Source organism: Orcinus orca, chromosome 8 (assembly GCF_937001465.1).
Source record: "Orcinus orca chromosome 8, mOrcOrc1.1, whole genome shotgun sequence".
In the NCBI taxonomy this organism is placed as follows: domain Eukaryota; kingdom Metazoa; phylum Chordata; class Mammalia; order Artiodactyla; family Delphinidae; genus Orcinus; species Orcinus orca.
The window spans coordinates 61,640,666-61,667,152 of NC_064566.1; the positions used below are offsets into that span (position 1 = coordinate 61,640,666).

Here is a 26,487-nt window from a genome sequence, read left to right on the forward strand (position 1 = left end):
GAGGAATCCATGTTCAGCTTTTACATCACAACCACATTCTGGAGGGAAAGTCGGAAGTCAGAAAGGATGAATCAAAGGCACTCTGTGGAGGGGAAGAGACTAACACTAACCACCTGGTTCAGGTACTGCTCCAATCAGTGTTATGTATAATACTTTATCTCAATTAATCTTTGAAAGAACAACTGAGGTATAAATATTATCACCTCCATTTTTTTTATTGGAAGAAACTGAGGTTCGCCAAAGCTTTTGTAACTTGCCTAAGATTTCAACCAGTTAAAAGGTGACAGTGCTTGTTATTATCATAAAAACCATAGGCATTATTTCTGAGAATTTATGGAGTACAAGGGCCACGTTTGGAACAGGTACTTCATTTTTAAAAGAAGGAAAAAACCCTGCCCAAGCAATTATATCCTGGAGAAATTCTCATACACATCAAAAATAACTTAGAACAGTGGTTCTCACCCTTCTTTCTCTGTGCTGTGACATACATGGAAGAAGGGACAGCATTCACGGGGAGCCACAATTTCATGGGCACCCCCAGATTACTAGGTGCAGCACAGCAAAAAACCAGCTGTGGTTACATGCAATTCTCTGAGCACTAGCGCTTAAGAAGGCACACATAAAGGTAAAAGGATCTGTTGATATTGATATTCTTTAATAGACTCATTTGTTTTTTAAGTAAATAAAATAAATACTTCAACATTAGTAACAAATTACAATTGATCACAATGCACAAATGTATAGCAACACTGTGTTTGAGAACACTTACTTAGAAGAGGTTAGGATGCCAGGAAGGAAAAAAACAAAACAATACATGGTTTTCTAAAGAACAAAATTAGATCAATTGATTTTTTTTTTTTTTTACTTTCTTTGATTTAAGCGGTAGGCTGCAGGCATGGGGGATGTAGAAGTTCTTATCTACTTTGTTTCCAGCAACTTTTGAACTATTTCACAGCTCATTCTTATCCAGAAAGGTAGAAGGCAATATCTTGGTTGACCCACTGGCAGATGGGGTATGGCTGATACCAGGGTAATATTCAAATTTTCAAGTTTTCCATGCCCTAGTTCAACAGAAAGGCAATCTGATATATTGGAGAAAGTACGGATTTTAGAATCAGGTGGCTTGAGTTCAAGTTCTTTCCCTATTTCTTGCCTGGTTCTTTGCTCTTGGATAACTTAATCTCTTTCCTTTGCTTTCCTTTATTCATTCAAATACACTTATTGAATAGGTACTCTTTGCTAGACACTGTTCTGGGTGTTAGAAATACAGGGGTAAACCAGACAAAGTCTTTGCTTTTAGAGAGTGTACATTCTGATGGAAGAAACAAGACAAACTATAAAGCTGTAACATTTATATAAAATATCAGATAGCAATAAGCTGTGTGAAGAACAAAGCAAAAATAAAGCAGTGTAAGGAGAAAGAATGGCAGGCTGTGTATGGATTCTTTTAGATAAGGTACTTAAATAAGGTCTTTCTGAGTCAAGGACATTTGAGCAGAGACCTGAAAAAATGAGGGAATTATCCATCACAAGTTATGAGCAAATGGGTCAATGGTACTCATAAAGGTTCGCAGGCAAAAATGAACTTTGCTTGTTCAAGGAACAGCAAAGCCTGTGGGGTTAGAGCAAGAAAAGAGGGCAGAGAGTTTCTTCTGTAATGTAAAGCTACTGAAGCTCACTTCCTCTTTCAAATGGATCATCCTGATTTCTGGGGGGAGATCTGCGACAATAAGGGAGGGGACAGAAGCAGGAAGACCAGATAGGAAACAATTCCCACAGTTTAGATGGTTTGAATGATCAGGCAGGCACAGACAGGTTAGCAAGGGTAGCAAAGGTGAGAAAAAGTTGGATTTGGCGTTCTTTGAATCTAACGCCTAAAGAATTTACTGGTAGGCTGGATGTAGGTTCTGAGGGAAAACAAAGAGTCAAAGATTAATTCCTTGTTTTTTTGCCTGGGAAATGCTGAGGGTGGGAGGAACGAAGAGTTTTATTTTCACCTAAGTTTGAAGTCACTATTAGACATCCAAGCAGAGATCTTGAATATGCACTAAAGTATATACATATGGAGGTCAGGGCAGAGGTAGGGATTGGATATAGGATTTTTGGAATCCTAAGCACATGTAACTTACTTAGTCACGGATCTGGCTTGATGGCATGAGGGAACATCACTAGAAGACAGAAGAGGTCCCAAGACTAAGCCCTGGTCAACAGCAATAATTAAAGACTGGAATAGCAGCAAGAGCCAATGAAAGAAAACTTTAGAAAGAGTGTCCAGAAATGTAGGCCGTAAGTCAGGGTTCATCATACTAGAGCCAGGTAAAGAAAAAGTTTTAAGAAAGAATAAGTGATCAACTATGTACTACATTGCTGAGAGGTAGAGAAAGATAAGGCCTGAGAATTGGCCAGTGTATTTTGTAAGCTGGATATCATGAGTAACTGACCAAAGCTGTTTCAGTGAAATGACGGGGAGATAAGCCTTACTGAAGTGAGTTGAGGAACCTAAGCAATAGACTACTCCTTTGATGAGCTTTGTTAAATGAGGGTAACAAATGGGTGGAAGTCAATCAAATAAGGATAATGACCATATTTACCATCAAAAATTATTTTGAATATTAAATGAGTGAGTGGATAGAGAAGAATTTTATACACTCTAAAGCATTATTACAAATATTATATATTTTGTATAAATATTTATACAAATTTTTATATTTTGTGGCAGAAAGGATGGGTGGAGAAAGGCAATGAAATATCTTGCACAAATCCTTTAAAGCACTGAGTCTATCTGCTCATTTTGAATGTTCTTGAAGTGTTTGATTTACTTACATATATAATCATCTGGTAGAATAAAATAATCAGGAAATGTCTGAGTAAAGGATCCTATTAAACAGATAAAGAGCAATTATATATTGTAAACTTGGGAGAAACTCTTGAAATTTAGAAAAAAATTCAAGTAATTATATACAAGATATATTTTATAGAGAACTTATTTTTAAAAGGTGCTGGGATCCTGGTTGTAAAAACCAAAAGTCTTCGATAACTCACAGGACATTTTGAGAAAATCATGATACTTGAACTAAATCTCTGATCTCTGCAACTTCTACAACATGTCTTTCAGTATCATACTCAAGGCCATACAGCAAGCTAGATTTAAACCAACATAAATTAAAAATATATAGATCTGGAAAGAATGGAAGAGCTCCAGACGTCAAAGTGAATACTCTATAAGACATAGCTAATCACAAATTCAGTCTGAGTCAGAAAAAAAGTTGATCCTGAATAAATTGTGCACAACACCTGAATCAAAGATGGTACTCAATAAACGTCTGCTGAAGGAGAATACGGATTGCATGAATGGTTGAATGTTTGCTTGCTTATTACAAAAAATAAATTATCATATCTTACTAATCTTTATAATACCTCTGCCATCTTTCCTTCTCTTTCCATGTTGACAGGCTAATATTGACTGACCACTCATGCCAATTTATGGGTGAGGCCAATGGTTCTGGTCATTTCATCTCATAGCCATTCAGATCTTCAGTATATATCCCTTACCCAGGCTATCTAGGGTAGGTCAACAGATACCATTGTAAAAAATGTCTAAAAACAAAAAGGAAACCTGACCAATTTTCAGTATTTGCTAGGGTAAAAAAGACAAGGTTACTTTCAGCATGAGATTCAGGTGGATTAGCCAATATATCAGAGTGTAAGCTTATGTTCCCTTCAGAACTATAATTTGGGATAAAATATTAATACTATTTTTTCAGTAGATACATAAACATTATTTTTAATGGAATTACTGGTTTACTCTATAGGTATATATTACTACCAAAAAGATTATTAAAATAATTAGGAAACATATGTGGTGGTCAGGGTATAAAAGGTTAAGATGGCCTACTGAGTAAAGCTGGGGATATGCAGGACTCTGCCAAAACTGATTTTTAAAATCTTAACTATCATAAGTTTTAAAAGTAGAATATGTATTTGTAACCAACTTGCAATAATTATAATTAAAGAATATCTTTCTATGCCTCTTTTTCCTAGTCCTTATGGAAGGCTTTGTTATAGCAACATAGGAGAATGAAGGAATGAATGGTTGTAAAGTCTCTTGCAGAAAATGTTATGCAAACGGTAATAGCTATTAAAGGAAAGCATTTTCCTTCAAGAGCATGATACACCCAAGCTATTGACTGTATTTATACAATGACATGGTGAAAAGAGAAAGACTCTGTAGTCAAACAGACCTGGGCTTGCATCTGTTTCACCACTTTCTAGTTGTGTTCATTTGGGTAAGTTGCTTACCTTTTCTGTGTTTTTGAAAAATATAGATAGTTCCACACACATTTGAGAGTTGTTGTGAGAATTTAATGGAATATTGTGTGTAGAGCCTAGTACTTACAAAGCAGGTACCTAACAGTCATTAGCTTTCTTTCTTCATCTCAGACAAAACATTAACTTCCAGTCAAAAGACTTAAAAACCTATGAGAAACCGTTATAATTGCCTAACTGGGTGGTAGAGGAATTAACCTACAGTACCTAGGAGAATTATAATTTCTGGTATGTGTATGTAGATTTTTTTACACAAATCCCCAGTCTTTAGGTGCCCTAAATGATAATAACTAACTAAGCTGCAGGAATGATGCTTGTTTATGTAACAGTGGGCAAGTCCCTTCTTCACTCCAGGCTTCCCCTCTTTTGTGCTATAGGTGGAATGAACTAGATTAGTGCTACTCAACATGTGATCTGTGGTCCAATACTAGTCTGCAAGCTCTTTGTTCCCCATCCAGTACAAAGTCAGTATTGAAAAAGAGTAAGCACTTAAAATTTTTTACAACTGTTTGGTATACTCTTAGTCTTTATGTTTTTGGAAAATTTTAAAATATATGGGATTGTACTTTGTGCATTTTTGGTTTTGTTTCTTCATTTCATTTTTCTAGTAATACATTTTCATTACATTTTAGAAATGTATCGGTCTGCAATAGATTGTAAATGTACACACACATACACACACACACATCTTTCACCACAGGTAATTTGAGGAACATTGAACTAGATAATCTGTAAAATCCCTTCAGCCTTAATAATTTACAAGACTGTATTCTCTGTCCATGTTGCCTGAGGATGACCAACTACAGAGGAAGAATAGATGATTATTGCCTGATGGCCTCCAAAGAGGCACCTTCCTTCCGGCTAAGACATGATGACAATGAGGGCGAGGATGAGGATTTTAATGATTAACAGTTCCTACTCTGGAGCTGTTTACCATGTGCTGGTCTCTTTACCAGCATAATTTCATTTAATCCCTTTTGTTTAATGTTATTACACCATTTCATAGAATGAGAAAACTAAAACTCAGAAGGAGACTCAGAGAGTAGCTTTAAAACTCAGGTCTAGGCTTCCGGGAAGATGGCAGAAGAGTAAGACGCGGAGATCACCTTCCTCCCCACAGATACACCAGAAATACATCTACACATGGAACAACTCCTACAGAACACCTACTGAACGCTGGCAGAAGACCTCAGACCTCCCCAAAGGCAAGAACCCCCCCCCCCCACTTACCTGGGTAGGGCAAAAGAAAAAAGAATAAACAGAGACAAAAGAATAGGGACGGGACCTGCACCAGTGGGAAGGAGCTGTGAAGGAGGAACGCACACTAGAAGCCCCTTTGCGGGCGGAGACTGCGGATGGCGGAGGCGGAGAGTTCCGGAGCCGCGGAGGAGAGCGCAGCCACAGGGGTGCGGAGTGCAAAGCGGAGAGATTCCCGCACAGAGGATCAGGGCCGACCGGCACTCACCAGCCCGAGAGGCTTGTCTGCTCACCCGCCGGGGCGGGCGGGGCTGGGAGTTGAGGCTCGGGCTTCGGTCGGAGCACACGGAGAGGACTGGGGCTGGCGGCGTGAACACAGCCTGCAGGGGGTTAGTGCGACACGGCTAGCCGGGAGGGAGTCCGAGGAAAAGTCTGGACCTGCCGAAGAGGCAAGAGACTTTTTCTTACCTTTTTGTTTCCTGGTGCGCGAGGAGAGGGGATTAAGACCGCTGCTTAAAGGAGCTCCAGAGACGGGCACGAGCCGCGGCTAAAAGCGCGGACCACAGAGCCGGGCATGAGATGCTAAGGCTGCTGCTGCCGCCACCAAGAAGCCTGTGTGCGAGCACAGGTCACTCTCCACACCCCCTCCCGGGGAGCCTGTGCAGCCCGCCATGGCCAGGGTCCTGGGATCCAGGGACAACTCCCGCGGGAGAACGCACGGCGCGCCTCAGGCTCGTGCAACGTCATGGCGGCCTCTGCTGCCGCAGGCCCGCCCCGCACTCCGTGCCCCTCCCTCCCCCCGGCCTGAGTGAGCCAGAGCCCCGAATGAGCGGCTCCTTTAACCCCGTCCTGTCTGAGCGAAGAACAGATGCCCTCCGGCGACCTACAAGCAGAGGCGGGGCCAAATCCAAAGCTGAGCCCCAGGAGCTGTGCGAACAAAGAGAAAGGGAAATCTCTCCCAGCAGCCTCAGAAACAGCGGATTAAAGCTCCACAATCAACGTGATGTGCCCTGCATCTGTGGAATACATGAATAGACAACCAATCATCCCAAATTAAGGAGGTGGACTTTGAGAGCAAGATTTATTATTTTTTTCCCCTTTTCCTCTTTTTGTGAGTGTATATGTCTATGCTTCTGTGTGAGATTTTGTCTGTACAGCTTTGCTTCCACCAGTTGTCCTAGGATTCTGTCCATTTTTTTTTTGTTTTTTTAATATTTTTTTCTCTTAATAATTATTTTTTTTTATTTTAACAACTTTATTATATTTTATCTTACTTTACTTCATTTTACTTTATCTCCTTTCTTTTTTTCCTTCCTTCCCTCCTTCCTTCCTTCCTCCCTCCCTCCGTGCTTTCTTTCTTTCATTCTATCTCTCTTTCTACTTCTACTAATTCTTTCTTTCTACTTTTTCTCCCTTTTATTTTGAGCCATGTGGATGAAAGGCTCTTGGTGCAGCAGCCAGGAGTCAGTGCAGTGCCTCTGAGGTGGGAGAGCCAACTTCAGGACACTGGTCCACAAGAGACCTCCCAGATCCACATAATATCAAATGGCGAAAATCTCCAAGAGATCTCCATCTCAACACCAGCACCCAGCTTCACTCAACGACCAGCAAGCTACAGTGCTGGACATCCTATGCCAAACAACTAACAAGACAAGAACACAACCCCACCCATTAGCAGAGAGGCTGCCTAAAATCATAATAAGTCCACAGACACCCCAAAACACACCACCAGACATGGACCTGCCCACCAGAAAGGCAAGATCCAGCCTCATCCACCACAACACAGGCACTAGTCCCCTCCACCAGGAAGCCTACACAACCCACTGAACCAACCTTAGCCACTGGGGACAGACACCAAAAACAATGGCAACTACAAACCTGCAGCCTGCAAAAAGGAAACCCCAAACACAGTAAGATAAGCAAAATGGGAAGACAGAAAAACACACCGCAGATGAAGGAGCAAGATAAAAACCCACCAGACCTAACAAATGAAGAGGAAATAGGTAGTCTACCTGAAAAAGAATTCAGAATAATGATAGTAAAGATGATCCAAAATCTGGGAAATAGAATAGACAAAAATGCAAGAAACATTTAACAAGGACCTAGAAGAGCTAAAGATGAAACAAACAATGATGAACAACACAATAAATGAAATTAAAAATACTCTAGATGGGATCAATAGCAGAATAACTGAGGCAGAAGAAAGGATAAGTGACCTGGAAGATAAAATAGTGGAAATAACTACTGCAGAGCAGAATAAAGAGAAAAGAATGAAAAGGACTGAGGACAGTCTCAGAGACCTCTGGGACAACATCAAACGCACCAACATTCGAATTATAGGAGTTCCAGAAGAAGAAGAGAAAAAGAAAGGGACTGAGAAAATATTTGAAGAAATTATAGTTGAAAACTTCCCTAATATGGGAAAGGAAATAGTTAATCAAGTCCAGGAAGCACAGAGAGTCCCATACAGGATAAATCCAAGGAGAAATATGCCAAGACACATATTAATCAAACTGTCAAAAATGAAATACAAAGAAAACATATTAAAAGCAGCAAGGGAAAAATAACACACAAGGGAATCCCCATAAGGTCAACAGCTGATCTTTCAGCAGAAACTCTGCAAGCCAGAAGGGACTGGCAGGACATATTTAAAGCGATGAAGGAGAAAAACCTGCAACCAAGATTACTCTACCCAGCAAGGATCTCATTCAGATTTGATGGAGAAATAAAAACCTTTACAGACAAGCAAAAGCTGAGAGAGTTCAGCACCACCAAACCAGCTTTACAACAAATGCTAAAGGAACTTCTCTAGGCAAGAAACACAAGAGAAGGAAAAGACCTACAATAACGAACCCAAAACAATTAAGAAAATGGGAATAGGAACATACATATCGATAATTACCTTAAATGTAAATGGACTAAATGCTCCCACCAAACGACACAGATTGGCTGAATGGATACAAAAACAAGACTCATTTATTTGCTGTCTACAAGAGACCCACTTCACACCTAGAGGCAGGAATGTACAGTGGAGAAAGGACAGCCTCTTCAATAAGTGGTGCTGGGAAAACTGGACAGGTACATGTAAAAGTATGAGATTAGATCACTCCCTAACACCATACACAAAAATAAGCTCAAAATGGATTAAAGACCTAAATGTAAGGCCAGAAACTATCAAACTCTTAGAGGAAAACATAGGCAGAACACTCTATGACATAAATCACAGCAAGATCCTTTTTGACCCACCTCCTAGAGAAATGGAAATAAAAACAAAAATAAACAAATGGGACCTAATGAAACTTCAAAGCTTTTGCAGAGCAAAGGAAACCATAAACAAGACCAAAAGACAACCCTCAGAATGGGAGAAAATATTTGCAAATGAAGCAACTGACAAAGGATTAATCTCTAAAATTTATAACCAGCTCATGCAGCTCAATAACAAAAAACCAAACAACCCAATCCAAAAGTGGGCAGAAGACCTAAACAGACATTTCTCCAAAGAAGATATACAGACTGCCAACAAACACATGAAAGAATGCTCAACATCATTAATCATTAGAGAAATGCAAATCAAAACTACAATGAGATATCATCTCACACCAGTCAGAATGGCCATCATCAAAAAAATCTAGAAACGATAAATGCTGGAGAGGGTGTAGAGAAAAGGGAACCCTCTTGCACTGCTGGTGAGAATGTAAATTGATACAACCACTGTGGAGAACAGTATGGAGGTTCCTTAAACAACTACAAATAGAACTACCATATGACGCAGCAATCCCACTACTGGGCATATACCCTGAGAAAACCATAATTCAAAAAGAGTCATGTACCAAAATGTTCATTGCAGCTCTATTTACAATAGCCCAGAGATGGAAACAACCTAAGTGTTCATCATCGTATGAATGGATAAAGAAGATGTGGCACATATATACAATGGAATATTACTCAGCCATAAAAAGAAACGAAATTGAGCTATTTGTAATGAGGTGGATAGACCTAGAGTCTGTCATAACAGAGTGAATTAAGTCAGAAAGAGAAAGACAAATACCGTATGCTAACACATATATATATGGAATTTAAGAAAAAAAGTCATGAACCTAGGGGTAAGACAGGAATAAAGACACAGACTTACTAGAGAATGGACTTGAGGATATGAGGAGGGGGAAGGGTAAGCTGTGACAAAGCGAGAGAGAGGCATGGACATATATACACTACCAAACGTAAGGTAGATAGCTAGTGGGAAGCAGCCGCATAGCACAGGGAGATCAGCTCGGTGCTTTGTGACCGCCTGGAGGGGTGGGATAGGGAGGGTGGGAGGGAGGGAGACGCAAGAGGGAAGAGATATGGGAACATATGTATATGTATAACTGATTCACTTTGTTATAAAGCAGAAACTAACACACCATTGTAAAGCAAGTATACTCCAATAAAGATGTAAAAAAAAAACAAAAAAACCCAGGTCTATTTAATTCCAAATCCCACATGCTTTCAGCTGTACCACGTTGCTTTTAAGCTACAATTACTTCCCAAATGAAGTTGTCTTCCCTTAGCCAGCTCTCTCCTTGTTTCCTGGGGATCAACTGGTGACATCAGCAGGCCCATGAAGTCTCATTCTAAAGGGTATGACTTTTGCTCTAAGATCATGGGAATTTCTCTTTAGCCTGACCACGAAACCTCAGAATTTAAAAGTACCTTATGAACAAGCTACTATCTCTAATCCAGTGCTTGGGCCACTGCCACAACTTACTTGACAATGAGTCACTGACTGTAAATGTGAACATATCCAGTGAAGGGAACTCACTACCTCCAGAGGTACCTCATTTCCTCTCAGGATAGTCTTAGGGTCTAACAGTGATTCTTAGATTAATCTGAAATCTCTCTAACTTTCCTTCTTTGGGCCTAATTCTCCCTTTTGGAGCCATGAACAACCATACAGAATTGCTCTACATTGTAGCAACAAAATATGTATCTGGATTTTGAACAGGAAGCTATGGAGTTGTTAGTTAGACAGACCTTGGGTTGATTCCTGGCTCTGACATATAAATGAGACTTGAAGTAAGCTACTTAGCCTCAGTTATGCTGCCTATAAAATGAGGACAATAATCCCTACATCACAGAATTGTCATAAGAATTAAATGAGATTACAAGTGAAAGCCCATGGCAAGTACTCAAAAAAGTTTGTTGAACTGAGAACTGATTACTTTTACAATGTATTTTCTGATTATCTTACTATTCTGGACACTGTCTTCCGATACGGACCCATTCTGTCTGCTCCTACAGGTTTCTTCTCCCCCAGGCCAATTCAGGAATCAAAAATTATATTATTTTAAATAATTCAACAAATGACAATAATGTGATGCTGTTCTGTTTACTAAATGTTTTCACGTTTTGATGTGAATTAATACTGACATACATTCTGTGAATCTGGAAGAACATATTCACATATCATAGGTGTGGAGTTGAGGATCTTCGTATACAAGGTCAAGTAGATTTATTAAGCGGCAAAGTTCCTAAAGGCCGTTTTTCCTAACAAATGTAAAAAGCAATTAATTTATTTATTTGTTAAATATGAAATTAAGTAACCACTGTTGTTAGATGCCAGATTAGCACCCAGAGATGAGTAAGACTGACACTGTGCCTGTCTTTTCTACACCTAAAGAAGAAAGATATTGAACAAGTATAATGAGTATGAAGTCATGCAGGATGTTAATGCAAAATAAATCAAGCCAGCCTGGCCAGGTCTGAATTTGGCAACTGTTAGCTTATGGTGAGTTCTCAATCAGAACCACAGGTGTTTTAAGTCAGTGGTCCCCAGCCTTTTTGGCACCAGGGACCAGTTTCGTGGAAGACCATTTTTCCATGAACGTGGTGGGGGGATGGTTTCGGGATGATTCAAGCACATTACATTTATTGTGCATTTTATTTCTATTATTATTACTACATTGTAATATATAATGAAATAATTATACAACTCACCATGATGCAGACTCAGTGGGAGCCCTGAGCTTGTTTTCCTGCAACTAGATGGTCCCTTCTGGGGATGACAGTGAAAGCACCACCTCAGATCATCAGGCATTAGATTCGTATAAGGAGCCCGCAACCTAGATCCCTCACATGCACAGCTCACAGTAGGGTTCGTGCTCCTATGAGAATCGAATGCTGCCGCTGATCTGACAGGAGGCGGAGCTCAGGTGGTAATGTGAGCGATGGGGAGCGCCTGTAAATACAGATGAAGCTTCGTTCGCTCACCTCCTGCTGTGTGGCCCGGTTCCTAACAGGCCACGGACCAGTCCTGGGGGCTGGGGACCCCTGGTTTAAGTAATATCATAACCATCACAATAATACCATAGAATCATCTCTTTCCTATCTAGCCATATTTAATCGTGAGGCCTGAGTTTTATGATAATCCATCTCCTTTCACATAAATTAGAAAATGCTAGAACTTCAGTCAACTGATTCTGAAAGCAAGTTTTCTGAAGGCAGTTATTGAGAATCATGAACCTCCTTTTGCTTTTCTATGATGAAACAATTTGCTCACACACCAGCAAAAGTGCCCCTGGTAAAAACACCATCCTTTTTTCAAGAGAGGCAGGCGTGATGATAGATGACGTTTTCCCTATTGCAACATAAACACTTCTCCATATGGTACTGGGGACTCTAGAAAGAAGAGATCATTTTTAATTCCGGTAAGTTCAGTCGAGACAATGACGATCCTTTGACAAAAATATATACACAGTGATCCAGGTATCTTTTCTGAATACTTTTCAAACTCACCTTGCAGTAACTATAGTTGCTGTGGAATTACAGTTTTAATGGATATATTTTTTCTGTTCTAGGTACTCCTATAGTGTGGTACATTTATGCTATAATGGATTATTCACATGAAATCAGAATCATGAGTTTTGTTTCTTCTATGTAACATGTTATAAAACATATCTCAGTTTAGAGTCCTGGCCATCTCATCAACTTCCTTTCTTCCCAGAGGATTTAGATTAATAGTGGCCCAAATAGCCTATGTATGTACATAGTAAATTTTACTTTTCTGTTCCTGTGGCTTCATTCTCTAGGTAATAAGCCTCTGAATAAATGGTCGTCTCACCATCTCTATCCTGGGCTGACATGTAACCTCATTGTCCTAGTTTTAATAAAGGTTCACCTTCAGCCTCCTGCTTCTTCTAATGTGCTTGCCAGTCTGCCTGCCCTTTTAGAGATTCATACAAAGAAAAGGGCAAACTCAGAAAAAAAAAAAGGTCTCCACAAACCATTTAGTAAATTGGCTTCATTACCAAATGCTACATGTTTACCCATGGTCTGGGGTTTGACTCCCCTTAGGGGAGAGAAAAACAACCTGGCAGATAAGTGTTTCAGATACAATCAAGTCTTTAATCTCTGCCACTGCTTCTAACTGGAATGTGATGCTCTGCACCTTTTTTGAAGACTTCTCTTCATTGAGTTAGCAGCTATCCATAGCACTTTGTACACATCTCCATTACTGTACTTTTTACCTTATATTTAAATTATTTTTTATCTACATTTTTTGTGAGACTACGAGTGTCTAGGCTGCAAGGATAGTAACATTCTTCTGTGCAGTTCTGTGCCTACCATTAAGGGCACAGCCCTCAGTAAGTGCTTGCTGAATATTTGTTAGATAAGAATTGCATGTTTAATACCAGAGTCTATAATTCTTTCTCATCACCTTTTAATAATCGGCCACTGAAAAGTACTTACTGGGAAGTTTCTATACAGAAGTACACACTATAAAATAGTTAAATGTAGCCTTGATCCTTTAATAACATTATATATAAAACACTTCTATAATAAATAAAAATCATTTGCCTTATGTGTCACCAACCACAAGCAAATTTAATAAAAAGTCTTTATATAAAATTATGAATGTGAGCTATACCATAAAATTGGTTTCTTTAGAAAAACTATTAAAAGTTTAGGGATTAACAATGTAACTTCCCTTAATATTGGCCCTAAGACAATATAGTTTATGATGTAATGCATTAAGTACAAACGTCTCTCAAAGCCCCCTTACCTTGTTTTGGAGGACTTCTCCAACCTGATCTCCTACGCACAACTTCACCATGCTATCAATGTGCCTGAGTCATTCCTATATACCTGCCTTTACCCATTCTCTAAATTTAGGCTTAGATCACTTAACAAATTTCACTCATCCTTCCAGTCACACATGTTAGATTGACCATATTCTTCTTCTTTGAGGTCCTACAGCATTTACATAGTACTTACTCTTTGGGGTATGCAGCCCACTCTGACCCATGCAACCGACTATGTCATCTTCAGACATGGATCGCTGCATGATCCCACCGTTCAAGGCACATCTGATTAAATTAGAGATGGAAATTAGGGCTGTTCAGCCCTACGCATATCTCTCGCCCTCACCACTTCAGTGTGTCCATCAACATCTAACTGCCAGACTCAGCATATTTTTGCCTGAAGTCTTTCTCCAAAGCTGAAGAAGACCACTCTCTCTAAGTGCACAGCAAGCCAGAAGTACTGGGGGATTATCATCCCCTAATAACAGCCCTCAACCAGTGACTGATGGGAGTTGATGTGTAATTGGTCTTTGCCAGTTGAAATGGGATAACTCTGAGTGTACGTTATACTGGGAATTTTTCAGTTTCCCCAGCGGATTATCCTCCAGTTATCCTCAGCAAGAGCTGGCTTGGTAACATCCTTTATTGGATGCCCTTTCTTCCCTGTTACACTTGCCCTTGTCCCTACTAGTGTTGGCCAATAAGATTCTCTCTCTTGGGATTCTGTAATTGAAGCAATGAAATTTTACCTGGGATAGTCTCTTAAATGAAGTTAAGAAAATGTTTTCTTACTTTTTTTTATTTTAGTCCATTTTGAAGGGTCAGTTCTGCCCTTGAGTTCTACTATTCATTTCTGTATTTATATAACAAATTCTTTTGGTTTTAGCTAAGCATAAAGTTGGGTTTTGTTACTTTGAACCGAAATATCTTATTATTTTATCATTCATTTTTATTTATTGAAACATGATATTTGAAAATAAGATAGGACCTCCATCAAGTCCAACCTTCAAAGTTTAGGTAAAAGTTCAGAATGAAATTAGTTGCCAAAAAACTCACTTAAACGTTGTTATTATACTTTTCAAGTATCCAAATAATGTCTAAAAATTAAGAGTACGTGCTTTTGGAGGTCTTAAACATTCTTATATTTCTTTTTATCTTCATGGTACCTTACGCAGTAGGTATTCAATAAACATTTCTTGAATTAAATTAAATTAAATTAAATGTTTGGAATCTGTGTAATTGTTGTAATTGTTGACAGCTGAATTTATTATGATCCCATTCTTATATATTCTTTTGCAAGAGGATTTAAAGTAGCTTCTAAAGGGAAGAAACAACGGACTGAAAACAAGCATAGAGATAAAAGGGCTTCCCTTTTTCTTCCTTCTATCCCCGTTGCCCCATCCTGGTACTAAATGACAAGTGAAATTTCATATTTGAGACCCTACATCCATTCACATCGTCATTCATCTATTCATTCAACAAATATTTATTGAATGTCTATGTGCCGATCAGTGAGCTAGGCACTTGAAATATAACACAGAGACTGAGATATAACACAGAGATTAAAATTGCTTTTCTCAATAGAGTGCTCACCGTGGGGAATGTGACAGTAAGTGAGCAAGTGCAATAGCTCATACTAAGTGCGCTACGATGGGAGAAGTACAGGATCCTATGAGAATAGGTAGGGAGAAATCTAACGAAGACCCAGAAGGCATGGAATATTTTTTAGAGAAAATGTTGAACTTAATGGCCTATATTTGAGAAAAGCATTTTATAACAAATTCTGTCTTTCCCAGGACCTTCACAGACATTCCATTCCCTTTGCCAGGAATATTCTTCTCCTGACCTGACTTATCCCCCCTCCATTATCTGGTTGACCGCAGCAAAACCCTCAGGACAGGGACTGCATCTGTCTATACACTGCCACATCCCCACACTAGCAACGTGTCTGCTTTAATATAGGAGCTCAGTAGGTATTTGGAAGGTAAAGAATATTTAACCACACTGTATTATAATTTTGTTTGCATGACTAGGAGCTCCTCAAGGGCAGTAATGGTGCTTCGCTTTTTCACCCTCAACAGGGCCTGTCTCTCCCTATCTCTCTAAATAAGCCCAGCTTTCTCATGCTAATAGGCTGGGAGTATATCATAAGCTCTCAGTGGTACCCACTTTCCAACTCTACAGTTAAATCAACTTCCATTTACCTATTTGCTTGCCTTTTCATTCTTGGTGGTGCTGTTTCCTTCACCTGTCACCTACCTCATTTGGACCCATATTCCCATGATCACATTTTGTTCAGCCCCTTTGATTGACAGGCTGGTTTGAACTCACTACAATTCTGATTTTGCCCTCAGTGCCTCCTCTGGGACACTATTACTCATTCTTCCCAACTGTGGCCACAGAAACAGGAAATACCTTGAGGTGCATCTGCTCTCTATTCACCCCTACCTCTCAACTGGCCCCTCCACTAGGAGAAAACAATGGGTTAGGTAAGCATCCAGATAAGTGCCAGGGATGCAGTAGTTACTTCATTGAACTGAGGTTTTCAGAATGATTTTTTCAAACGTCATCAGTTTTCCAGTGGAAGTCAACGTAGGAGTACTATTTGGTCTACGAGATCTGCTTCACATATTTTGTGAACTATACCTGTATCATTTACCTCCTCCAAAATATCTTGCAGAATTTTAGGAGCTGTGCTTCTGAGGGGAGAAACTGTATGAGCAACAAACTCAGGGAAGATTTTTATTTTATTCTCTAATATTCTACTATGGATACTGACAGATGCATTTATTATAAAATCTGCCTAGCTTACACTTAGTGAAAGAGTCTACCTAGAGAGCTTGCAATTTATGCTATTTTCAGTCAACACTACAAACCTGCAATTTCTTTTCATCTCACCATGTTATTGGCTCCTCCAGGAGGCACTGAGAGACAGCAAAAGAGAAGGAAATTAAACTTGCAGGAGGAATGCTTTCCAAAACATATCTTAGCACTTGGCTCTCTGTTGACAGTGAGTCGGGGAGTGGGTATAGAGGTATGTAAATTTCCCAGTGCCATACTCTACCTGACTCTAACTTTATCCTGTAATGACTTTCTCCCCACATTACCTCCACCTCTACTTACAAAAACCTACCTAGTCTTCCATTTCAAAAGTTTCCACTTGTACAAAGACTTCAATGACTCTCCCCCTTCCATACAGTTCCAGTTTTTCTCATCAATATTTCTGGGCACTTAACAATAATAATTTACACCTATGTGTTGCTCATTATGTGCCAGGCACTGTTATAAACACTTTATTTATCATAACTAATTGAATCCTCACAACAACTGTATCTGGTAGATACTATTGGTATCCTGGTTTTACAGATGAGGAAACTGAGGCACTGAGAGGTTAAGTAATTTATCCACATCATATGGCTAGAAAAGGGGAACAATTAGAATTAAACCCAAGCAACCTAACTCTAAAATCTATACTCTGAACTGTTCTACTATACTTTATTCTCAGACATTAGCTACTTGGAGTAGCAAGACAGATAAGATACGACCCCTGGCATCAGGGATGTTACTTTTTTTTTTTTTTTTTTTTTTTTGCGGTACGCGGGCCTCTCACTGTTGTGGCCTCTCCCGTTGCGGAGCACAGGCTCCGGACGCGCAGGCTTAGCAGCCGTGGCTCACGGGCCCAGCTGCTCCGAGGCATGTGGGATCTTCCCGGACCGGTGCACGAACCCGCGTCCCCTGCATCGGCAGGCAGACTCTCAACCACTGCGCCACCAGGGAAGCCCAGGGATGTTACTTTATAGTGTGGAGAGAGACACGCAAGTTGGCCATTCCAAAATGGAGTGCTATGAGAGAGGGATATACCAGCCACTATGGCGGCACAGAGGAGGGCCACTGACAGCAAACGTAGACGTTAGAGCAGGTAGGTCTTGAAGGATGAGTCCCTAGATGGTAATCAGATGAAGAAAGACATTCCACTGAGAGAGAACATCACTCATAGATACATGAAGACATGAAACAGAATGGTTTGAGTATTCATAAATGTATTCAAAAATTATTATTATTTTTTAACATCAGCTATGTGCTAAGCATTGTGCTCAGTGTGCAGTTCTGGGAGTGGTGGTAGCAAGGGAAAAAGAAAGTGCTGCAAGCAGTTTACTATTACCAAGGTATAAAATCTGGAAATGCAGGCAGGGTCAATTCATGGAGGATTTCACGTGCAATGCTAAGCAGCTTATACTTGATCTACTAGGTGCTGGGGAAAACGAAAGAGCTTTAAGAGAAGGAATGGGAACATGGTTATATTTGATATCTAATGGCAGAGAGTGATCTCTCTATTCCTATATTTTCAGAGTACTTTGTAAATTTCCTATTATTTATCATATATTGCCTTATAGCATAATTGAAATTTATAAAATATAAATTTATATTAAATACCTCTAGATTTTAAGCTGCTAATAGATGACGGACCTGATTGCTGAGTCTTTTGAGCCTCCATGAAGCACAGGACAGACTGCACTTTGTACACAAATGTGTTCAGTAAATACTTGTTGAATTGAATAGAATTGTCTCTTTACTTACACTTGCATCAGACTTCTCCCAGCAACTCCACTTGTCTTAACAGGCTGAGCAGAAAATACTATAACGTGAAGGATGTTCCATATTTGCAGTAGATTAAGCAAGCTTTCTTGGACAATGGGACATCTGACAGTGCTGTCCCAGCCTCCCAGACTACTTCACAAGAACACGCTCCCCTCATCTAATCACTGCCTTCTCAAAAGCTTGGATCATGCCCTGTTACACAAGAATTGGACAAAAGTCTGAAAAATATAATTTTTCAAGATCTTCTGTTGAGTAATTTTAAGGTCTTTGAGGAAAATTTCAGACTTACTTGAGCCTGAAGATATATATACCTAACTGCCTGGCTGTCATCTGAGCGAAGTATGGAATCATTTCATCATACTTAATTTCTAAACTGTTTAAGCAAGCAATTCACTTTTTATTCTGCTAATGAAAATGACCAACTTTAGGAGATATAAAAATAACTCATAGAAATAAGGTATCCAGTCTCCTAGGTCACTCTATTTTGGCATAGGGTTGTTTTCATATAGAAGTCAAGAGAACTTCTCTGGAGAAATTCTACCTTTTTCTGCCCTCCCTCACCAGTGAAGTAAGTCCATTTTATTATATCAAGCATCACCTTTTCTTGACGACTTTTTCTTGAGCTTTTGACCCAGATGACAGCATTCATGCATAAAGTAATCTGAACAGTCTTTAGAAGAACGTTAATAAATATTCCCACAACACCTTCTGTTCACTTCAACAGACATTTAATGAGGTGCAATCCTCCTTCCATAGGGACACTGAGCATTACTCAACTTACTATTATTGACATATCCATCATAGGGTTCAAGAACATTCTGGAGATGAATAATTGAATGGTGCTATTTATAGAAGACCGCTGATCCCATAAGGCAGTAATGTAATATTAGCCTTCTTTTTTTTTTTTTTTTGCAGTACGCGGGCCTCTCACTGTTGTGGCCTCTCCCGTTGCAGAGCACAGGCTCCGGACACGCAGGCTCAGCGGCCATGGCTCACGGCTCTCTGTTGACAGTGAGTCGGGGGGTGGGTATGGAGGACACGAACCCATGTCCCCTGCATCAGCAGGTGGACTCTCAACCACTGCGCCACCAGGGAAGCCCAATATTAGCCTTCTTGAGTGAAAAGTAAATTTGTATGATGGAGAAACTGATTGGATTTTTCCCTTCCTGGTTTTCATCATAAGTGCTTTTCCATTCAGATTAGATCAGGTGACCCTGCTATCCACTGTCATAGCACCTTTTACTTTTCTTCCTACCATAGTAGTAATTTTACATTTATTTGAAATTTTCATGAGCACAATGACCATGTCTTGTTGTTATTATTTTATTTATTTGTTTGTTTGTTTAGCTCATGATTATATGCCAGGAACTCAGCCAGGAGTGATACTCAAAAGAGTTAGCACAGTCACCACATTGCTGTGTACCAGTTGAAAATCAGCATAGCAAGTCAGCAGTAAGTAATCATTAAATGAAGAGATGGATGGAGGAATTAACTAACATACTAGATCAGAGCTAACTCCTATCCAGTTTCAAATCATTTAATATTTCAATACTTTTATTCTATTCAATCAATAAATCACTTTATTAAATCTCCGCAAAGTAGATACTCTGTTGTTTAGGGTAATTAGTGGAGAGGGGAAAGAGGAAGAATAGAAAGTTAAATAATTCATGCCCTCAAGATGCTTATAATTTAGCATGAGAGGCATATCTTCATAAATAATGATGGAACAAAGGTGAACAAAAAGTAATGGTGGTTGACTTTTGGGGACAACTGTGACTCAAAAGTAGACCTGTTGAACACCAAAGACCATGTGTTTCTCACTGTGTAAAACATGGGATTTGGGATCCAATAGACCTGGATTTGAATCTTAGGTCCACCATTTCCTGGTTGAGTAGGTAATCTTGGGAACATCAATAAATAATTTTCAGTCTCAGTTTCATGATCTTTAAAATGGGGGTGACAGTACCTACCCCTCAGAACATGTGTGAGTTTTAAATATGATAATATTATATTTAGCACAATGCCTGGTATATAGTAGATGCTAAATTAGAGATTAATGGTTTTGCATATGCAAATTCAATGTATCTTTATGTTGGAATACTGGAATTATGGTAGTCAGAAAAGTATATTTTTTAAGAGAAAGGGAAATTATTAGCTTTTAAGAATTCATACTAGGTAGGGTAAAAGGCTTAGGAGTCAGACAGACCAAAAGACAGTTATTCTATGACTCACTAGCTCTATGGCTTGGAACATATTACCTAACATATTTATACCTCTAGTTTCCTCATCTATACATTGGAGCTACACAAAGCAATTAGGATTGCTGTATGGATTTAAATGAAAGAAGATGCTTGTCACACAGTAAATACTCAAAATGTGATTTTGAAAACAGGGACTCACAAAGGGCCCTGGGTAGAGGTGATAAAGTCCTCACTTTCCATCTTAAAACTGAAATCCAGATTGATGAGATTTTTGCCTAGTCCAGAATGCTTTCTTGCCCACTTTTTTTTTTTTATTATTATTAAGCTATGTGAAAGAATGATTGATCCCACTGGAAAACCTGAGGTGAATAAAACACTCAATAGAGACTGCCTATACAGAAAAGGTAGACCTGAAAAGGAATGTTTGGAGAAACTAAGAGTGTTGTTTGTATAATAGTTGTACCCTGGTCCCCAGAGTAGACAGCTTATATTCCACATGATGGGACTCCAGGACCTGAAGACAGACTTTACTCAGTTGACCTACGGGAGGTATTTATGAGTTTGTCTCCTTTTGGCCTTCCCCTAAAACCCTGGTTCTTCTATGACAGGCAATCTCCTACATGTATTATCAGGAGCAGCCCAGTGCAGAGCAGACCTGTACCAGCATCAAGAAGAGGGAGCTGGAGTGATGGAACGAGCACAGTGAGAAGTAGGACTTATTTTGAGGCTCAGGTCCTGCCACTTCTCAGCAATGTTATCCTAGACCAATTAGCCCACCTTTTCAATCCTTCTTTATTTCATCTGTGAAATGAGGATGTGGATACTTATGAGCCTAACAACTTTCAATGTTTATATATTTATAAATACGAATAAAGTTATGCACAAAGGAAAAGCACATACACAGACCATTCCCACCCGACCTCAAGATGTCACTATTGCTCACTTGTGGCAATTTTAGTCTGAGTCATCACATTATTCCATAGCTTATACTTATTTGCTGTGTTTATGCTTATTTTGGGGTATTTTTAAAACAACGCTAACCCCATAATGAAACAATTTAACTCCACATTGCCCACTAAATGTGAAAGCAGTAGTAAATTTTATTTTTTTTTAAATATGTATGTTTGGTTACTTGTATAATGTCACTTCAGAATTAAAAGTAATGGAGATTTTGAAATAGACTAACCTGTTTGACAGTAGAGGTCTTTGAAATGGTAATAACTTCCTAACCATGCTGTGTAGTAAACAAGAGTAGAAATGCTCGGTAAATTAAAAAGTATAATCAAAATGTTATTCAATAGTGCATGTCTATGCAAAGCAGTGCTAGATAGATTCATCGTTACAAAGAAAGTCAAAGCATCCTAGAGCCAAAAATTCAACACATCTATAAACCCTAGGACAGATTATAAACAAATAGAACTTTTGGGGAAAAAACTCTACATAGAATTATTGCAAATAGGATGAGTCAGTTTAAAATTTCTGCAGGGTATATGTGAAGAATTCTTTTTCATCTGTTTGTCTCAATTTCTCACTGCTGGCTCATGACGCAATTAGCATCTGATAACTGATAGCCCTTCTCATTTTTTCAGTGAATGATGACCAAATCTGCCTGATTATTTAATCTGCTGTTTTAAAGTATTTGATCCCCCTTTTTTATTGAGGTACATCTTATTAGGTGTACAGTTAGTTCTATGACTTTCGATAAACTTTTAAAGTCGTGTAACCACTGCTATAATCAATCAAGATAGAGAAAATTTTCCTCATTCTAATAGTTCTCTCATATCACTTAGTAATCCATCCCCTCTCTCAACCCCCTTGGCAACCACTGATATGATTTCTGTCCCTATAGTTTTCTGTTTTCCATAAAGCCATCATAATGGAACTATATAATATGTATGATTTTGAGTCTTTTGAGTCTGACTTCTTTTAGTTAGCAAAAGGCATTTGTGATCCATCCATGTTGTCATGTGTATCAATAGTTTACTCATTTATATTGCAGAGAAGTATTCCATTATGTGGATGTAGCACAGTTTGTGTATCCATTATTTAGTTGATGGAATTTAGGTTGTTTCCAGTTTTTTGATAATTATGAATAAAGCTATATAAACATTTGTGTACAGATGTCTGTGTGAAGATATATTTTTCATTTCTTTTGGATAAATGCCTAAGAATGGAATTGCTGGGCGATATGGTAAGTTTCTGTTTAACATTATAAGACTGCCAAACTGTTTTCCAGAGCTGCTGTACTCTCTTGCATTCCCATCAGCAGTGTGTATGCATTCTGATTACTTCATCTCCTCCTCAACATTTCATATTGTCATTTGTTAGTGTTGTTGTTTTGAGTTGTTCTAATAGGTATGAAGCGGCCTTTGGTTTAATTTTCTTTTTCATTTTACCCAAAAACATTTCAAACTTTTAGATATTTCTCTATAGCTCCAGTGTCTAAATTTAGATATCACTGCTGTAAAAATTGTGAATGGATTTAGTAAGTTCCCTCTTCCAGGTATATGCAATGCTGTTCGCATTTCAAAGATCAAGGCGTCAGCTTCCTTTATGCCATTACAGTTTTTGCCCACTAGATGGCAACTGCTCAATTGTTTGGAACTGCCATGCAGCTAAAAAGAAGGAAATTGTTGTATAATACAAGAATAGAGTCAGGCTATAAATTGTTAAGTACTTTACTCCATGATTGTAAAAAAAAAAAAAAAAAAAAAAGACAACACTTCATTGACTGCCAAGTTAGAGCTCATCATAACCTAATGTGTGTGCTTTCTAAATCATTTCAATCTAAGTTTGGAACTACCAAATGTGGATGGAACACAGCATAAAAAAGTACAAAACAAGGTGTCTTTTGAACATAAATCAGTGGAATATGGCAAGCAGATACCTTGTAGCAAACATCATTCAGAAACTGGAACTAGTTTCTTTAAACAGTATATACTTTTCAAGAACATCCTTTGAAATACAGATATTTATAAGTTTTAAGATACCATACTGATACATTTTCTAAAACAGCTATAGAGAAACTGAGAAGTTAGTTAAGGGTCTTTTTTTTGGTTTGTTTTTTTGTTGCTGTTATTTTGGCAACATACAGGACACTTCTCTGAATTCATTTCATTCATTAATCAAATATTTACTAAGTTCCTCTTATGCCCCAAGCTTTGTGATAGGTATTAGGAATATTAAGAGGAAAAAGACTTAATCTGTGAGGCCGCTGCTGAAGAAGAAGAAGGAGAAGGAGGAGAAGGAAACAAGAAGAAGAAGGGGAGGAGGAGAACAATAAAAGCAACAGTCCTTTAAATACCAAGACTTATTCTAGATGTTTATAAACACTATCCTACTTAATCTTTATTACCACATGCTTATGAGATATTGTCCCTATTTTACAGATGTGGAGACTGAGGCTCTGTACCAACAGGGGTAACTACAGTTGATACAAAAATGATTTCAAGTCGTATTTAGGTAAAGAGTGGGTTGGAGATCTCATTCGAGAGTCATTCTTTGCAGCTAAGTGATACGGAAGCAAACCAGGTATCTCTATTCCCTTAGTGTTGGACAACATTTCACAGCTGAGAGCCTTCAAGCTTACCCTTAGAGCTTCAATGGTGATCACAGAGCAGAGGTGACAGAAGGGAGGGTCTAAGCCATAGGCTGGATGCAAGAGAGACCTAGGATACAAGGGACAGATCTGAAGTACCAGCTGGCGTCAACATGGAGCCAATCCATCAAGCTCCATTCATGCCAAAAGAAGATTCTGGGAATGTCACCAGCCACAGTCTATGGCTGTGGATATCAGCAGGATTCTTAGAAAGCAAGACAAGGAATACTTCCATGGATACCAGCAAAGTGCCGGAGATCACAGACACGCACATGAGGTCCTGTTGCTTACTCTTGTCACCATGAGGACAGGTAAACTTTCTCCCACCCCCAGATACAAAATTCAGGAGGGTTAGGAGGGAGAGAGAAAAAGTTTCGAGAGAAAAGAAATATAACTTGGTTTAATATTTATCCCAAATGATATCGTTTTAAATACATAAACATTTAAGTTCTTAACCTTTTGGCTAAGATCACTTTGAGGACCTGTTAAAAGTTACGACACTCACTTCTACTAGCCCAGCCCCACCTGCCCCCCAGACAAATAAATTTACAAATTTTCACATATCTCCACAGCATTTAGATAACAATTGAGGCTCAGTGATCAACTCTCTGGAGATCCATAGATGCCAGGTTAAGAAATCCTAGTGGTGGAAATGGCACCAGACTTGACTTTTGACTCAATTGTTTATCATCCATGTGACCTTGGATAAATTAACTCTTCTCTCTGAATTTCAGGCTTCTCACTGTGTTTGCTGAATGACTATTAAATGGGGGATGAAATAGAGATGGCTATGTAGTTTTAAAACTGCATCTTCTATACCAAGTTCTGTAATATATTAATCTACTTATAGTCCTATGTGGTCCTATAAAGTTATTTTAGATCTGTCATCAAGAGTATCTAATTGTCCCTTTAAGAGTGCGCCCCTGGGCTTCCCCGGTGGCGCAGTGGTTGAGAGTCTGCCTGCCGATGCAGGGGACACGGGTTCGTGCCCGGGTCCGGGAGGATCCCACATGCCGCGGAGAGGCTGAGCCCGTGAGCCATGGCCGCTGAGCCTGCGCGTCCGGAGCCTGTGCTCCGCAACGGGAGAGGCCACAACGGTGAGAGGCCCGCAAAAAAAAAAAAAAAAGAGTGCGCCCCTTTTCTCCATCCAACCAGCATCAGCATACCTCTGGGGCAGTCCTCGTGCTCTCATATGAGGAGCTGCAATAGCATTCCATGTTATCTTGCTATTTCAACCCTTACTCCTTCCTATGCACGAAGTACACACTTCTCAAGCCACCACTTCTTCCGATAATTCTCCTGCTTAAAACTATACTAAACTTCTCAATCCCAGAAGGGATCACATTTAAAACCTAATGGTCAGAGTCTTTCTGTTTTAAATCAATTTGTCTTACCTTGCTTAATCAATCTCACCTCCCCAGTTCTAGTCAGCTATATCTTACCACTAAGAGGAAGTTTTCACAGGAGGAAAAACAGTGATGATTGGAGTCCTTGGCTCAGCCACTTACTAGCTGTTTCCAGCGTGGGCAAAGCACTTATTCTATCAGGGCCTTAGCGTTCTCAATTCTTTCTTTCTTTCTTTCTTTCTTTCTTTTTTTTAGCATCTTTATTGGAGTATAATTGTGTTACCATGGCATGTTAGTTTCTGCTGTATAACAAAGTGAATCAGTTATACATATACATATATCCCCATATCCCCTCCCTCGTGCATCTCCCTCCCACCCCCCCATCCCACCCCTCTAGTGGTCACAAGGCACGGAGCTGATCTCCCTGTGCCATGTGGCTGCTTCCCACTAGCTATCTATTTTATATTTGGTAGTGTATATATGTCCATGCCACTCCCTCACTTCGTCCCAGAGCTAGACTATTTCCAAGATCCCTTCCAGCTCTGATATTCTCCGTCTCCACGACTCTGTGCCCTGTAAATGCTCTATTCATTCCACTCTGAATCCTTGCTCCCACCGTGCTCTTCTTCTGCAGTGTTCTTTCTGTCAAAGTAAACAGTTTCTATTCTCCAAGGTTCAACTTATGCACTCCTTCATTCATGAAACCTTCCTATTCCTGAACTTATGAGAAGGATTTTCTTTGAGTTCTGATGACACCTAAATTCTGTACTAATCAACAAGAGTGTCTTATGCCGATATAATACTATAGTTTAATTGGCTTTTATATATGTTATTTCACTGGAGCCTCTCAAAAGCCCACTAAATAACTACTATTCATTCTCAGAGAAACAAAGTGACCAGCCTAAAACTCCTCAGCTCTAAGGCAGCTGACCTAGGGCCAGAATTGATACCTGATTTCTATTTCAAAGTTACATATTCAACATTTCAAATAATTAGTTGTTTCTGTATGTTTCACATACTCAGACATGATTTAATTCAATAAACATGTATTAAGCCCCTATTCTGTACAATCTTTAGACACAAGCTATGGCTAAGAGGGGTGGGCATCAAATGGAGTTTTCTACCATACTCTTATAATTCTTATGTATCCTGATAACCCT

At 39.2% G+C, this 26,487-nt stretch overlaps 1 protein-coding gene and 2 long non-coding RNA genes across 15 annotated transcripts in view; 1 reads left to right on the top strand and 2 right to left on the bottom strand.

Annotated features, from left to right (window-relative positions):
* The window catches only part of DLG2 (discs large MAGUK scaffold protein 2), a 2,044,900-nt gene that overhangs the window by 1,226,907 nt on the left and 791,506 nt on the right, over positions 1-26,487 (bottom strand). The window lies entirely within an intron of this gene.
* The window catches only part of LOC125965184 (uncharacterized), a 1,042,439-nt gene that overhangs the window by 989,621 nt on the left and 26,331 nt on the right, over positions 1-26,487 (top strand). The gene's annotated exons all lie outside the window — the stretch shown is intronic.
* On the bottom strand, positions 20,838-24,789 carry LOC125965183 (uncharacterized). The gene is made up of 3 exons (XR_007478775.1): positions 23,973-24,789; positions 21,570-21,617; positions 20,838-21,184 (listed from the first exon to the last, which is right to left on the bottom strand). It is a non-coding gene; the product is annotated as an uncharacterized LOC125965183 (long non-coding RNA).